Raw genomic sequence first — 16,242 nt, 5'->3', positions numbered from 1 at the left:
TCTGAGCTTCGGAGATATTTGTTGAATTCCAAGATATTTCCGGAGAGATTATCTTGTTTGAAAATGTTTTCTTCTTCTCAAATTTTCAAAATTTTGAAAAATATTGCCTCCTTCTAAGTTTCACAATTGAAGCCAATCATAAAACATGAATTCATTGGATATCAAAAGAATCAAATGCTCTTTTAATCATTGATAATTACAAATCTTTGACAAATATCAAGATCGACAGGTGGGTTTAGAGGTTGGCTACCTAAATTCTAAGGTGTGTTTCATCCATTGGTCCTCGTGAAGGTAATGACATACCCCTTTTTCTTGATTTGGCATTTTAATCGAAGGCGATCAAAATGACACCACTAGCATAGTCACTTGCTAAACTCTTTAGAACACTTTTGTTTCAGTTCTCTGAAACCTTCAATTTGTTCAAGCTTCGTAGACTTACCTAGTCAAGGTAGTGCAGAAATATCGGTCTAAAAACGAGAATTCTAAGTGCTCGTGTGAAGTCGACTATAACAGGCGTTCCTCAACTCCCTTAGTCCATATTCATCGAAACTCCTTATTTATTAAATTTGATTTAATTTGCCATTGTTTGGCTAGCTGAATTCAGCTTTATTGCACATATATTTTATAATTGCCTTTATCAGGCTAGCTGAAGGATTCATGTCGTCACAAAGTCTTCGACTTGACAACCACAGTGGAGCATACACCGGATTGCCAAATACCCGATCAATGTCATGGTTTGAATGTACTCTATTCATAAAGCCAGGGCTTTCGAGTTTCCCCTATTACCAATTGCTTTAGCGGAATAGCTCAGCTTTATTGTATACATATATATGTTTTGTTTGTTTGTTTACGTATTCCATTTCTTAAACTCGCTGAGGAGAACCTGTTATAGTCTCGGTGTTTGTTGAAGGTCAGAAAATCTCATCGTTAGAGTTCAATTCCCAAGCAACTGACCTAAACTAGATTCATCTACTTGACCATTCCATCTGAGAAGATTATGATCATCATTGAACGTCATAAACAGAAATAATAACCAATTAGTTTTGCAATCTCATGTGCTAGTTGCCCCATTTTATCCGCTCCTAACACATACCTGAATGCCAAACCCTTTGATTGACTCTTTATGTGAACAGAAAACTAGCTCGGTCCCTGCAAGAAAATGGTATGTATTCTGGTGTACCTCTGGATTAGGATCAAGGGGTCATTGTTTTGCAGGATTCAATCTTGTCATTTGTCAAAGATTTACAACCTCAATTATTAAAATGCTTTTAATTAAAATGATATTCAAAGAATTCAAGATTAAAATTTGCTCATTGTCATTTTTTTTAAAGGAAGTATTTTATTTACAATGTTCGAACGTCAAGCGACTTACAAAAATTTAAACATAAGAAGAACGAAAGAAAAACAAATTCAAACAAGATGTCACGCATGAGAATGCAACAAAATCTCCTGATGGATGCCCCGACCGACTTCCGATCAGAATGCCCCATTACACATTGAACGTTAATGTCCCTGAATCGATCAGATCTTGGACCTTGCACTTTAATGCCCTACAATTCTCAGTGGTATGCCCTGAGATCCCAATGTGATAGCTGCATATGGCATTAATATCATGGCCTTCAGGATATGGGTCAGTTCTTGGTTTGGATTGAACTGGAATCACCAGGTTGTTCTCAATTAGAGCTGGGAGCAATTCCTCATATGTCATCGGAATTGGATTGATGCATGTCTTTTTACGAAAAACATTATGAGACACGGTCCCCAGATTGGTTAAATCCACTAGACTGACCTCAGCTCTTTCCTCAATGTCAGTGTGGCTAGTACCACATATCTGGCCATTATTAATAGCTCTTTCAATCATTTCTCCACACATGACAATGTCAGAGAAACTCTTAGTGGCAACCCCTATCATGTAGTCGATATAAGGAGACTGTAATGTATCTATGAATATAGTGATGAACTCTCTTTCAGTCATTGGTGGATGCACTTGAGATGCAATATCCCTCCATCGTTGTGCGTACTGTCGAAAACTCTCATAATTCTTCATCCCCATATTCTGAAGCATTGTTCGATCGGGGGCCATATCAATCATGTTCTTGTATTGGCCCAGAAAAGCACTAACCAAATCCCTCCAGGAGCGGACTTGAGAACGACTCAGCTGGTTATACCACCTAGAAGCAGGTCCAGTCAGACTATTTTGGAAGCAGTGCATCAACATCCGATCATTTTTAGTGTATCCAGTCATCCTTCGAATAAACATCGAGAGATGGACATTAGGGCAACTGGTTCCATCGTACTTTTCAAACTCAGGCATCTTGAATTTGGGCGGGAGCACCAGGTCAGGAACTAGCACTAGTTCTATTGCATCCATCCCGTTGTGAGAGCTTTGTCCTCTCATTCCCTGGAATGTCTTTCTGCACCACTGTTTCAGATTCTCCGGGATCTCGTTATTGACTCTTTTCATCTTATCAGGATTTGACATGCTGTGATTAGTAGAATTACCCTGAAGATTTATCACATTTGTACGAGCTTTAGTAGCTGATAAGCTTACATGGCGGCTTGGAAGCTTATGGGGCGAAATAATTATTTGGGGATTAGCGTGGGTTATCACACATTCGGAGGTTCCTCCGGTCGAGGAAATCTTCTCTTTGCTTCTTCCTTGGTTGAGCTCATCCATTTTTGTTACCATTTGGCCAACTAGGTCTTTTTGGTTTTGCAGGATACGATCCACAATGGTCTTTTGTATCTGCTCCATTTTAACCTCCCACTCAACTTGCATCTTTTGCAAACTCTCGTTCAGCTCTTTCTTTAATTCCTCAAATTTTGCATCCATTCTCAGTACTGTGTGAATGCAATTGCACAGTTAGAAGTGCTTCCTCAAAGTTTCCAGCAAGGTATGATTAATGCATGTAAACATGCTTAAATGAATGTTATGCAAAATGCAACGATGCAAATGCAAATGCAGAAATGTTGATCCCAACAATGAATATTTTAGAACAATTTTCACTAGAAATAAAAGTTTTCACTTTACAAGACAGTCCACTTTACAGACTTGACTTCTCTCAGATGTTGAATCTGAAATGGGTCGCTGCTTCATCTTGGATCTTCATCCTTGAAAATGATGCCCCTCAAGCGTTTTGTAAACAGACTTTTAATGCCCCGGTGATGCTGAAGTCAGTGCATCACTCTTCGATGAATAACGTCGGAACGATCGTAAATAATAATCTATTGCTGGATTAATCCCCAGACTTCAGTCTTAAATGTTGCACGATCTTCGAGCTCACTGCTTTGTCTCGGATCTTTGTATTTGGAACTGATGCCCCTAAAGCATTCTGTAACCTAACTCTGTTAATGCCCCAGTGGTGCGGAAGTCAGTGTATCGCTCCTTGATAAATAGCGATGAAATGATCGTAGATAAAAATCGACTGCTGGATCACTCATCGGATCAGTGGCTCATCATTTTAGTCTCGAACGTTGCACGATCGTCTTGAGCAAGTCTCCTTCTTGTACTCTGTGCATTTCTTTTTAGCCTTCGGTGCATGTCTGTGTACGCGACTGCTTGGTTGAAAACTTTTATCTCTTCTTGTGAAAATTTCTCTCGAATATCCCCTTGCTGATCAACATTTTCGCATTATGTTATGATGATGCAATGTAAAGAAGAATGAAAAAAACAAAACAACAGGAAATAAATAAGTTAGTGCACACAAAGAAAATAAAAGAAATTAGTTAGTACAGGTAAGACAATCGATATAGATAAAAGTGTTATTAAAAGATGAATATAACACCTACCCATCATGATATCTACCCGAGCATGCTTTAAATAGATAATAGTCCTACCCGTACATGTTATCTACCCAAAATGAATAATTTCAAAAAATTGGTCCTAACCGTATGGTATCTAGTTCGTATGCTTTTATTCAAAAAGAAAACAAATTCTACGAAATTAAAACAAAAGATAAGGGTTTAGAAACACTCCTCCTTTGTGTACACCTAGTTTGGGTACCTACTGACGGACAAAGGTTCGATATGACTATACCTAGGGTGATAGTTCGACGGTTCACTATATGCTTGGTTTCGGCCCTAACGGAAAAAAGGGACTCGAATTGTCCTTGATGTCGGTGCCCCCTTGGGCTGCCAGACCCTCAATCCTTACCCATTACAGGTTTCAAACGGACCGAGTTCAATTCGAGGGGATTCACTGCCTTATACCCATACGAGGAATAAATTCCTACGAAGGTATAAGGTATGTATCCCATGGGTTATTTGCTAAAACTCATACGAAGAATAAATTCTTACGAGAGTAAAGCATTCACCCCGACTAACTTGGATCGAAGCTCGTGTCTAGAGCTCATGTTATGTGAATGCACGTGATGTGTGTGAGGAGGAACGTACCTACCTTCGACCCAAAAGGAAAACAAAACAAGGAAAAAAATGATAAAATCTTGATAAAGCTGAAAGCCAAAAATAAAATGTTAGTATGACAAAAACGAAGCAATTTAAAAATTTCAATAAACGGATCATAAGTTAACTATGTACTCAAACTTATAATTTCCACTAAGACGACAATGTGTAAGCGACCTACAGCTTGACTCTCTAAAAAAAGTCCCCAGCAGAGTCGCCAAGCTGTCATAACCATTTTTTTTTATAAAAATAATTTATATTATTTTAAAACGATTACGACTTTAATTTAGAAAATTGGTGATTATGGATTAATTAAAATTAAATTGAAAATGAGTCGCCATCGACCTTTGGGTTGGGCAGGTCGAATACCTAAGAACGTCTTTTAAAAACAATTTTAAGAAAAATAGTTTTATAAGACAAAAATTTGATCTGCGTTACCAAAGATTCACTTAAAACATGTTCGGGAGTCGGTTACGTGTGGGGAAGGATAAACACCCCTACAACGCCCAAAATTGGTACTGTGTCGCTTACACACCGTCGTAAATGATGGAAATTATAAATCGTATATAAAGTTAAAAAAATGATCTATTTATCGAACATTGATTAATTTGCTTCGAATTATTTAATTAGAGAAAATTCTTTAACTAAAAAAAAATCTCGAGATTAACCATCCTCCGTCGGGAAAGCTAACTCGTCTATTTCTTATCTTTAAAAGAATATTCCCTCATTAACAAAGATACGAATGGAATATACAAAAAACGATATTTTCATACAACAAAATAAATTGATAAAAAATAAATCGAATATACATAAAAATTTTGATGTTTACATACAACAAAATAAACTAAAATAATGAATCGAATATAAAATGTAGAACAAAAATTGACAATTTGCATGAAATGAAATAAATTATTATTCAGAGACATTCATTACAATGTTCGGCTTAAAATAAAAAGAATTAATTAGCAAGATAAAATCAATTTTATTTCACGTTCACATTTGTTTAAATGTCGTATCGGATTACGCCGCTTCGATCAAGCGATGCTTTCCACGCCCATTCCACGAAAGACAGTTCTTGAAGATATTCGAATAAAGGACATTAAAATGAATATATAATCATAATTACTTAATAAACGGTTTTAAAAGCACAACATACCTTCATGTACGTACTAAAAACATTAAGTAACAAAGTAAATACATCAATACAACATGCACCTATATATATATATATATATATATATATATATATATATTGACAATAACAATAAAATATATATACATCAACACAATACAATTATAAGTAAATATCTAAAACAATAAAACAACAAGGACTATAAGCATAAAATAAATACTTGAACCTTAAATACCACATTATATAAGAATCAATATGCGAATGAGATTAAACATAAGGTATAAATAAATTACCCAATTTACTAATTAATACAAGTGGCCGGAATGAACACTAAATAATATCATCTGTCAAAAAGGAATACTTAGACGAACAGCCATACGAGATCAAACATTACTTAAACCAAAGGATAACAATATGAAACAGTGACCAAAGTGTAAGTGTAACAGAATTCAAAGCTTAAAGTAAATTATGCAAAAATTCTATTCTATGACTAAAATGAAAAGAATACAAGATCAGCATTCCAAAAGCTAAACAGATAAACAAATATAAAATAAAACAAATGTGACTAAAATAAAATATTAGACAGATTACAAAGCTCAAAATGAAAAGATAAACTTTCATTGGAATGATCAAATCACAAACATTACAGAATTAAAAGGATCTAAACTGCGGTTTATCCCAAACATAAAAAACATGCGTGAGAGATTACAGAATTAAAAGGACCCAATCTGATATTAGACCCTAAAAACCCAGAACGTGCAGGTAAGCTTGCAAAACTAGGAGGACCAAATAAGCTATTTACCCTGTTTTGTTTGAAAAACACGGTGAAATGGGTTTAAACGACGTCGTTTGGTTGTGGTCATATACCACGCTTAAGGGTTTCTAAAACCCTATTCTCTCATTTTTATTTCTTTCCCCCCTCAGCCGTGCCTTTCTCCATCCTTCACCGAGCTCTCTCCATCATTCACCGAGGATGGAAGCTATTAACTCCCCGGCCCCTAGCATCTCTTCTCTCATCTACAACAACCCCCTAACCTACTTAAAACCCAAAACAAACCCCATTATTTCGAACCCTAACAAACCCTAGCATAAAGAAAAGACTTTACCTTCAGAGGTGGTTCCTCCTAGCTTCGACGAGGTCACTAAGGGTTGAATCTACAAGGTAAGTAAGTTGTGGTTTCGGATTTTTCTTTTTTCTCTTCGTTTTTTTCTCCTCGATTTTCTTTGTATTTTTTCTGTTCGAATGGTTTTTTTTTTTTCTCTCTGTCTTTCTCTGATTTATGTGGGATATTTGGTGATAATGATGAAGCCTCTACATAGGTGAAATGATTTTCCAGATTTTGCTATGTTAAATCCCGAAAAATCGGGATTTAACTTATTTTAAAATGGGGTTTTAAATAGGTTACTGTAAATGATAACTTGGGACTGATTTGGGGACGTTTTGCACTGTAGATGACGCTGGTGACGTGGGAACGGCGGCTGGACCATCGGAGTGGGCCGGAACAGTAACGGCGGCGTGGCACCCTTTCCTCTGTTGGGCGGCTGCTGATGATATTTAGGGTTTCAAACCCTAATTACTTTGGGTTACTGAACGGGCCTGGGATTAGTATTGGGCCTGAACCGGGTCTGGGCTCCAAGTCTTGTAATTTTGGGTCGGGCTTGGTATCTGATGGGCTTCGGGTTTGAGCCTGCAAAATTTTGTAATATATTAATAATAAAATAATAAGATGACGATAATAATAATAATAATAATAATAATAAAATAACGAAAAAAACCCGGACAAAAACGGGTGTCTACAACAAGTAATCTATAAAATCACTAACATGTTTATATTCAGTGATATAACATCCACAATTTATTATCAATATTATTGACACGTGATATGTTTTTATTTTAACGGTTTAAAATAACGATATAACATAGTTTTTTTATCAATAATATTATAAACACATAAGGGAGTGCTCTTTTGTTTGACATCCTAAAATAACTATAGATAAAATAATAAAATGTTATCTACAGTTGTTAACGATATAAAATTTTCTTAAATAATAATATTAAGATCATAATGTATATATAATATTACTGGCACATAATATATTGTATAAACCTAAGATCGGTTAAATGTTAATGCATAACAATGTTAAACTTTGAATTCGTTTATATGAAGTTTGTTGATTCAATGATAGTGTGATAAGGGAACAGCTTTGATATTGATTTTATTTTTCACATTTCACTAACATTGTTGCAGTGGTGAAGCCATTGGGCCCCGTTGTTAAATGAGATAACTACAAGTTTAGTCCTTTTAAAAAATCAATAATTCATTTTCTTTTGAATATGTATAACGTACTAAAATCCGAATTTTTCATAGTTTTTACGTTACACATACATTAAATTCAAAAGTCTTGCATGAAGGGATGACTCCTCCATGTGTTGGGCCAGTCTGAAGGACTTTCTCTGGGTCTAATTTCTGCATGACAGGTCAAAAAGAAGAGGAATAATGGACCGTAATAAATGTGAAGTAAGCTCATGTTTATCTATTAATAAAGTCAAATTATTCCCTTTGGTAATTACCCCATTTATTTAACTTTGGCACAACAAGACAGGGATTCTTAATTAATTAAAAAAAAGAAACAGAAATAAGAAACTGTGTTCTGTACCCACAGTTTGTGCTAATATCTTTGACTTAAGAGAGATTAATTTCTTAACTCATGAAGTGGCAATCTTTGTCGTCTCAGTAATTAATGAGAAGTGACTTACATTAACTCATTACTACATTAGCTTAAAAACCCATTAGTTGGTTTCAGTGTCCACCGTTTTGTTTTGTTTTGTTTTGTTTAGTAGAATCCAAAATGGGTAAAAAAGGGAGATTTTTTTTAATATATTTTCATTATTATCAAAAACTAGGTCAAGCTTCGGGTCTACTTGAGTTGGTACTTTGGACAAAGTCTATAAATTTTGATTGGGCATGCGTAATAGTCCAAATTTTTTAAGGATCAAATTGGGCCGGATTTGATTTGCTGACCGAATAGAACACAAATAATTCAATTAGGAAGAAAAATAGAGATGTTTATGTGTCGATGATTTAGTTCATGTGAATTATTATTATTTTATATAGTCTTAGTGTGTAGTCCAACTTAAAATATGAGTCTTGAAATTTATTCGAGATCATATTTACAAAGGTTAATTTAAGTTAATTAAGATCATAATCAGTGGCGGAGTCTATATATCAATTCAACGAGATAAGGTGTAATTAACAATAAATAAACATAATACTAAAATAAATATGTTTAAATAATCAAAAAAAATTGAGGGGTTATGGCTCATGGATAAAAATGTTTTTAGATTAAATAAACTTAAAATTGGACAAGGTATATGTCATAGCACTAATTACTCTTCTCAAAAGATAAGTCCAATATACATGTGTCGGAATCGTCTTTCGGTTGGGTTCGAAATTGGGCTTCGACGTGAATAAATGTGTTAGAGTCGCCACCGACCATTTTAAAATGAATTTAGGTGGGTCAGACACCATCTTACATGATCTGCGTTTACCAGAAACGTGTCGGGTTTGGGAGTCGGTTACGGTCAAGAAATGATTAACACCCTTGAACCGCCCTTTCGATATCAATTAATTTTGTTGGTTGTCTTTATTTGGAAAAATTTAAATTTAAATTTAAATTTAAAAATTCGGTTCGAATTGCTTACTTTCGATTGATTGAAAAACATACCCTTAAAAAATAAAAAATAATAGATAAAAAATAATAAATAAATATTAAATGAATTAAAGGAAAAATAAAATAATAATAATAATAATAAATTTAATATTTTAAAAGTAATAAAAAAACCAAAAAAAAAACCCATGACTTACTAAAACGAATTCAATAGCTGTCAACATCCTTCGAAAAGGCAATACATAACACGAATTCAAAACCAGTAAAATACTTGGAATGCTTCCTAAAACGTTGATCTTGTGTAAATCCAAGAACCAAATGCTCAACCGAAACAAATGAATCCCCATACTCCTTGTACTCCCTAGCACGCTGGATCAAAGCTTCCAGGTCTCGTCCTAACATTGAGCCAGCTGACTCACCCAAATCCTTTGGTTGTCGTTGGATGAACTTATCAGTGGCTTCAAGAAGACGAGTGCTCTTGTCAACGAAAACCGCCGGTTGTGGCGCCGGAGCCGCCGAGAAAGGTCGTGACTGAGTCAAAAAAAATAAGAGGAGGAGGAACTGAGTGGGGACACTTCGAGAGCTGAAACACTCCAAGATCTTGACAGAAACTCCACCGGGACTCTCAGGCCTTCTGGCAACTGATTTCTGGCGATGGAAACTTGAGAAATGTGCTCTGGCCGACGACGAGTTCTTGGACTTACTTCTTCCATGAAAGCCGACGTTGGAAAGTGGAACTGCGGGAATGAGACGGTGTTTAATAGCAGGTGCTGGAGCATGGAGCAATTATTTGAGGCGACAACTTTGAAAGCGAGTTTACGGTGCAAATACTCTTCCCCCCCCCCCCCCCCGAATTTGTTTGTTAGTCACGGATCTATTTATATGCCCAAATGCTATCTTTCAGGTCTGCCCTCGATCGTTTGAGATCTACCGCCCCCCCCCCCCCTCAAATCTAAACGAAAACAGAGGATAAAGAAGAAAACGGAAATGGGTTTCGTACAATGGCCGAGAGGCCATAACACCTCTCCTCCCTTCCTTCTTTTCTTTTCCTCCATTTATAGATTTACAAAACACCCTATTTTCGGTGAGATTAAACTGATTCCTTTCTGTTTTTTGACTTGATATCTTGCGCCGGATTTCTCAGGGACGATCGGGTTGTTACTGAGGCGCGAGACGTGCGGCACTGGGGTGATAGGTTTGGGCTCCAAGTCAGCTGTTGGTTATCAGATGTGTCTTGTAAATGGTCTTTTATTGGACCTGCAACATGTAATGAAACAATAAATAAATAATATAACACACATATATATATATATATAATATGTTTTATATTAAATATTATAATGGGATGAAATTTGGTGTCTACAACTGCCCCTCTTTATCCTTTTTCATAGAACGAAAAATAGGACAAAGATAAAAGGACACAAATTTCGTTCGGTGGAGTTGAAAATTGATTTTGATATTTCAATTAAGAATAACTCTCTGTCGAATTGAGTTGTCCTTGAGCTGAATGAAATCAAACTCTAAGGTCTTTGACAGATAACCCTTCTAGCCTTGAGTTATGCTGCAAATGATGTGCCCTCGAAGTTGGGTTTAGTCGAACTCGAAGGTCTTTGTGTTTTAAGAGAAACATTTTCAAAGGTTTTTCTTTTTTGTGTTTCAAGAGAAACAATTTCAAAGGTTTTTTTTTTGTTTCAAGAGAAGCTGTCTCGAAGGTTTTTTTGTGTTTCAAGAGAAACAATTTCGAAGATTGGTGTTTCAAGAGAAACTGTCTCAAGAGAGACAAAACTTTGTTTCAAGGGAAATTGTCTCAAGAGAGACAAAATTTGTTTCAAGGGAAACTGTCTCAAGAGAGACAATGGTGAGCATGATTCCCTTCGTTGTGAAGTTGAAACGTGTATGGCCCCTTCGTCGTGAAGTTGAGCCTGGGAATTGGATATCCTTCATCGTGAAGTTAAAATCCAATGTAAGTTGCGCTGTTCTGAGGCCAATATCTTTCGCCGTGAAGTTGAAATTGACTTTGAAACTGGAAAGTTTATTGACAGAAATTCCTTCTTTGAGTTGGATATCCTTGGTCGTGAAGTTGAAATCCAATCTAAAGATGGATGTTGCTTGTATGCACGATTCCCTTCGTCGTGAAGTTGAAACCGCGGGTGGCCCCTTCGTCGTGAAGTTGAGCTTGTATTGTCTTGGGTCCAATATCCTTCGCTGGGAAGTTAAAATTGACTATGAAATTGGGAAGTTGTTTGTTGACATTCAGCCGCCCCTTCGCTGTGAAGTTGAGCTTGTGTTGTATTGAGTCCAATATCCTTCGTTGTGAAGTTGAAATTGGCTCTGAAATTGGGAAGTTGTTTGTTGACAGTCAGCCGCCCCTTCGCTATGAAGTTGAGCTTGTGCTGTCTAGAGTCCAATATCTTTCGCTGTGAAGTTGAAATTGGCTCTTAAATTGGGAAGTTGTTTGTTGACAGTCAGCTGCCCCTTCGCTGTGAAGTTGAGCTTGTGTTGTCTTGAGTCCAATATCCTTCGTTGTGAAGTTGAAATTGGCTCTGAAATTGGGAAGTTGTTTGTTGACAGTCAGCCGCCCCTTCGCGGTGAAGTTGAGCTTGTGTTGTCTTGAGTCCAATATCCTTCGTTGTGAAGTTGAAATTGGCTCTGAAATTGGGAAGCCCCTTTGTCGTGAAGTTGAGCCTCAAATGGCACGATATCCTTCGTCGTGGAGTTGAAATTGTGGATGTGTGGGTACGATATCCTCCGTCGTGGAGTTGAAATCGCGGATGACCCTTTCGTCGTGAAGTTGAGCCTTGATTTGAATATCTTTTGCCGTGAAGTTGAAATCCAAGTATTGTATGTTGCGGGTGGACACGATTCCCTTCGCCGTGAAGTTGAAACCGTGGATGACCCCTTTATTGTGAAGTTTGGCTTTGAGCTAGACATCCTTCGTCGTGAAGTTGAAATCTACTCTCGAGCAAATTGTGTCGTTTTGAGTCCAATTTCCTTCGCTGCGAAGTTGAAATAGACTCTGAATGAAATTGGAAGGTTTTTTGTTGACAGACAGCTTTTCTTGACTTAAGTTGTGCTGTAAATTTCCTTTAAATGAATGATGGCCTCTTTCGCCAAATTTTGTCAGCCGGATATCTTCCGTCGTGGAATTGAAATCTGGCTTAAAAGTGTTAACTGGAAACATGCTGCTCATGGTTGAGTTTGAGTTGAACTGGATTTGATCTAAATTGGTTCTGATATCTGTAGATATGTCAAGTCGGTTGAGGTGTAGCTTCTCACTGCTGAGTTAAGCAACCACCATCGTTATTTAAAGGCGCTTGCGAATCGAGTATCCTTCATTCTGAAGTTGAAATTTGACTCTAAAAGCTGTAAAAATCTTGTATGCTAAAATGATGAATGTGATGCACCTAAGTATGTCAAAGATGCCTGGAACATGAATGAATTATGTTTTATCTCTTGGGCTGGAGTCCCGTGTTTTGTCTGCCAAAATGGTACATGGAATCGATCGTGCCCCATTCTCTTTTCTGAGCTTTGGCTTTACAGACCTGTCATATCTGAGATTGTTCTGTTTGAAAATGTTTTTTTCCTTTTTCTTGTTTTAGGAGGAAAAATGATAAAAATGTTGTAAAATATTGTTCGCAATTGAATCAAACTGTAAACATGGGTTCAAAGTATATCAAATGAATCAATAGATCTTTTTAATGCTTTCAGAGTTACAGCTCTTTGACAAATGTTCAAAGGGATGAGTTGGATTTAGGCTGACCTAAGGTTTCGGCCATAAAAAAATGTCATTTTTGTGTTATTGCAACATGCGTTTTACTTGGCTTGGCATTTCAATTGAATGCGAACAAAATGACGCAACTAGCATTATCAATCACTAGACCCTCTATTTCGATTTTCTGAAATCTTCAATTTGTTCAAGTTTTGTAAGCTCCTCTAACAAACGTAGTGCATAAATATCGGTCAAAAAATGAAACTCTTGAGTGCTCGTGTGAATTGACTATAACAGATGTTTCTTTACTCCCTTAGTCCATCATTACCGAAAATTTATCGCTAAGATAAATTTGATTTAATTTGCTGTTATCTGGCTAGTTGAATCCATAAAGCTGGGGCATTTAACCAATTGCTTTAGAGGGACAGCTTAACATTATAATCACTTTTATCAAGTTAACTGAAGGGTTCATCTCATCACAAAGTCTTCGGCCTGACAAAAGCAGTGGAGCAAATACCGAATTTCCAAGTGTCCGAGCAATGTCATGGTTTAAATGTAATCTACTCATAAGGCCATGGCTTTCAAGTTTCCTCTATAACCAATTGCCTTAGTGGAATAGCTCAGCTTTACGGATTTAATTTCTTAAGATTGTCAAGAAGAGCCTGTTATAGTCTAGATGTTTTTGAAAGTCAAGAAATCTCGTTTAATTTCAAAGCAACTGACCTGAACTAGATTCACATACTCGACTATTCCATATGTAAAGATAATGATTATCATTGAACGTCTTAAACAAAAAGTATAGTAATTGTCATATGCAAATGATGTCACATGTTGTCTGTACCTTATGAAAGGAAAATGTTACATTGGCTAAATGCAAGAGCGGGGTACGGTGTTTGAGTGTATATTCTGGGTAAGACCAAAGTCCTTGTTTTAAATCATGTTACTTCGTCAAAGATCTGTAACTTTGAACCATTTACAGAGTTTCTTAATTCAGATGATATTCAAAGAATTGCAAGTTTACAAATGTGATTCATTGCTTAACATCTTTAAAGTAACATAAATTTGTTTAAAAGTCCTTATAAAAACTTGAGAAAAAATGAAAAAACAAATTCAAACAGAATGTCTCAAATGATGAAATGATCTCCCTCACTTGGATGCCCCCGAGTTGTTGAAGTCGATCCAATTCTTGTTATGTATTTTCTGTACGATTCTCTTGAATGTGGAGTAGTTCTTGATAGTGCGCCCTGGGGCACCGCTATGATATTCACAATGAGCGTTCTCATCATACCACTTGGGGTATGGGGAACTTCATGGGTTCCACCAAATACGGTGACACTACATGGGTGTAAAACAACTGTTGGTAAAGCTCCTTATATGTCATAGGATCGAAATGTTCTCATTTTTGATGAGACATGTGAAGGTAATAAAAAAGGGAAAAATAATGCGAATGTAAAGAAAAATAACAAAATGCATAATATGTCTAAATGCATGATGCATGAAATGTTCATGGCATTGATCCAAAAACATGCATGTTATTAAAAATAATACTTATTGAGGACAAAAGTGTTTTATCTTTTAAGAGACAAAAATATCATGTCAGATTCTGAATAACTTGTCGAACTGCTCTGGCTTCTCTGGGTGAACCGTGCAAATATTGAGTTGCTTTTGTATTGGCTCAAGGAGTCTCGAATGACTGCATCTCTGGAACTTATCTTTTGTTGAACATGTTCCCAACGAATACGTCATTGGAGCCCTCAATTGATAGGAACTATGTGAAGTCATTTGTTTGAATTCGTCAGCAATAGTCTCCAATTCCAGCTATCGTTTTTGCCATTTTTGCCTTTGAAGTGACTCCCAAGATCAGTAACCTTCATCTTGCCCCAACAACCTCTGCCATTCAGTTCTTCAAAGATAGACTTTCATTGTGTTTGATGTAGACCTGTTTCATTCTGAGTCCTTTATAATGCAGCAGAGTGATGTACTCTTCAATTGTGGGCACCACATCTTCTGGATTGAATGTGATACATAGTCGCCTTGTAGACTATCTTCTGCATTTTTATCTCTTGTATTACAACCCCTTTGTCCATTAATACAGATTATTCATGTTTTAACAAACATATTTTTGGGGGATCAACACCTCTTTTAAATGATGTGAATGATAAAAAATGTCAAAGAACAAAAACAAAATGAGGAATAAAAAGTTAATGAGATAAGGATAATAATAAAAAAATGATAAAAATGAAAAGTCCTACCCCATATGATATCTACCCCACATGCTTATTATTCCTACCCGGACATGATCTCTATCCCGCATGCTAATTTCAAACAAATCCTGACCGCATGTTTGTCTAGTTCGCATGCTTTGAACAGAAAATAAAGCTGGAAATGAAACAGCCTAGGGTTTGGAATGAGGTTTTGGGGTGGCCTAATTCCTTGTACTCTCCCGGTTTAGGTTCTAAAAAGGTACTCGAGTTCTCCTTGCCGGTGCCCCTTGGGCTTGCCAGACCCTTAGTCCTAAACCCATCACAAGCTTGTGTGGACTAAGTTAAACTCGAGAGGACACATTCCCTTATGTCTATGCGGAGAATAAATTCACACGAAGACATAAGATATATTAATCCTGAAGGCTACTTGCTAGGCATATGCGGTGAATAAATTCACACGAATGCGTCGCTTTCACCCCCACTTAAAAGGGTTTGAAGCTCGAGTATAGAGCCAAAGATGAAAATTTTAAAAAATCTGAAATTATTGAACAAACGTTAGTACAACTATTTACTTGAAAGATAATCAAAAGGTAAATAAATGGAATCGAATAAATAAATTTAAATTTAAATTTACAATTTTCGAATAATAAGATAACCGAAAATTAATTCTGGCCTGACTCACTTTCCTGTCCCCAGTGGAGTCGCCAAGCTATCGAAACCGTCTTTCAGTTGAGCCCGGAATTAGGCTTCGACGTGAATAAATGTGTTAGAGTCGCCACCAACCATTTTAAAACGAATTTAGGTGGGTCGGACACCATCTTACCTGATCTGCGTTTACCAGAAACGTGTCGGGTTCGAGAGTCGGTTACGGTGAAGGAATGATTAACACCCTTGAACCGCCCTTTCGGTACCAATTAATTTTGCCGGTTATCTTTATTTGCGAAAATTTAAATTTAAATTAAAATTTAAAAATTCGGTTCGAATTGCTTACTTTCGATTAATTGAAAAACATACCCTTAAAAAGTCAAAAATATTAGATAAAAAATAATAAATAAATATTAAATGAATCAAATGAATAATAAAATAATAATAATAATAAATTTAATATTTTAAAAGTAATAAAAAAA

The sequence above is a fragment of the Hibiscus syriacus genome, unplaced genomic scaffold, assembly GCF_006381635.1.
Source record: "Hibiscus syriacus cultivar Baekdansim isolate YM2019G1 unplaced genomic scaffold, ASM638163v2 tig00112611_pilon, whole genome shotgun sequence".
Lineage (NCBI taxonomy): Eukaryota > Viridiplantae > Streptophyta > Magnoliopsida > Malvales > Malvaceae > Hibiscus > Hibiscus syriacus.
Note: the sequence above shows the minus strand (reverse complement) of the source record.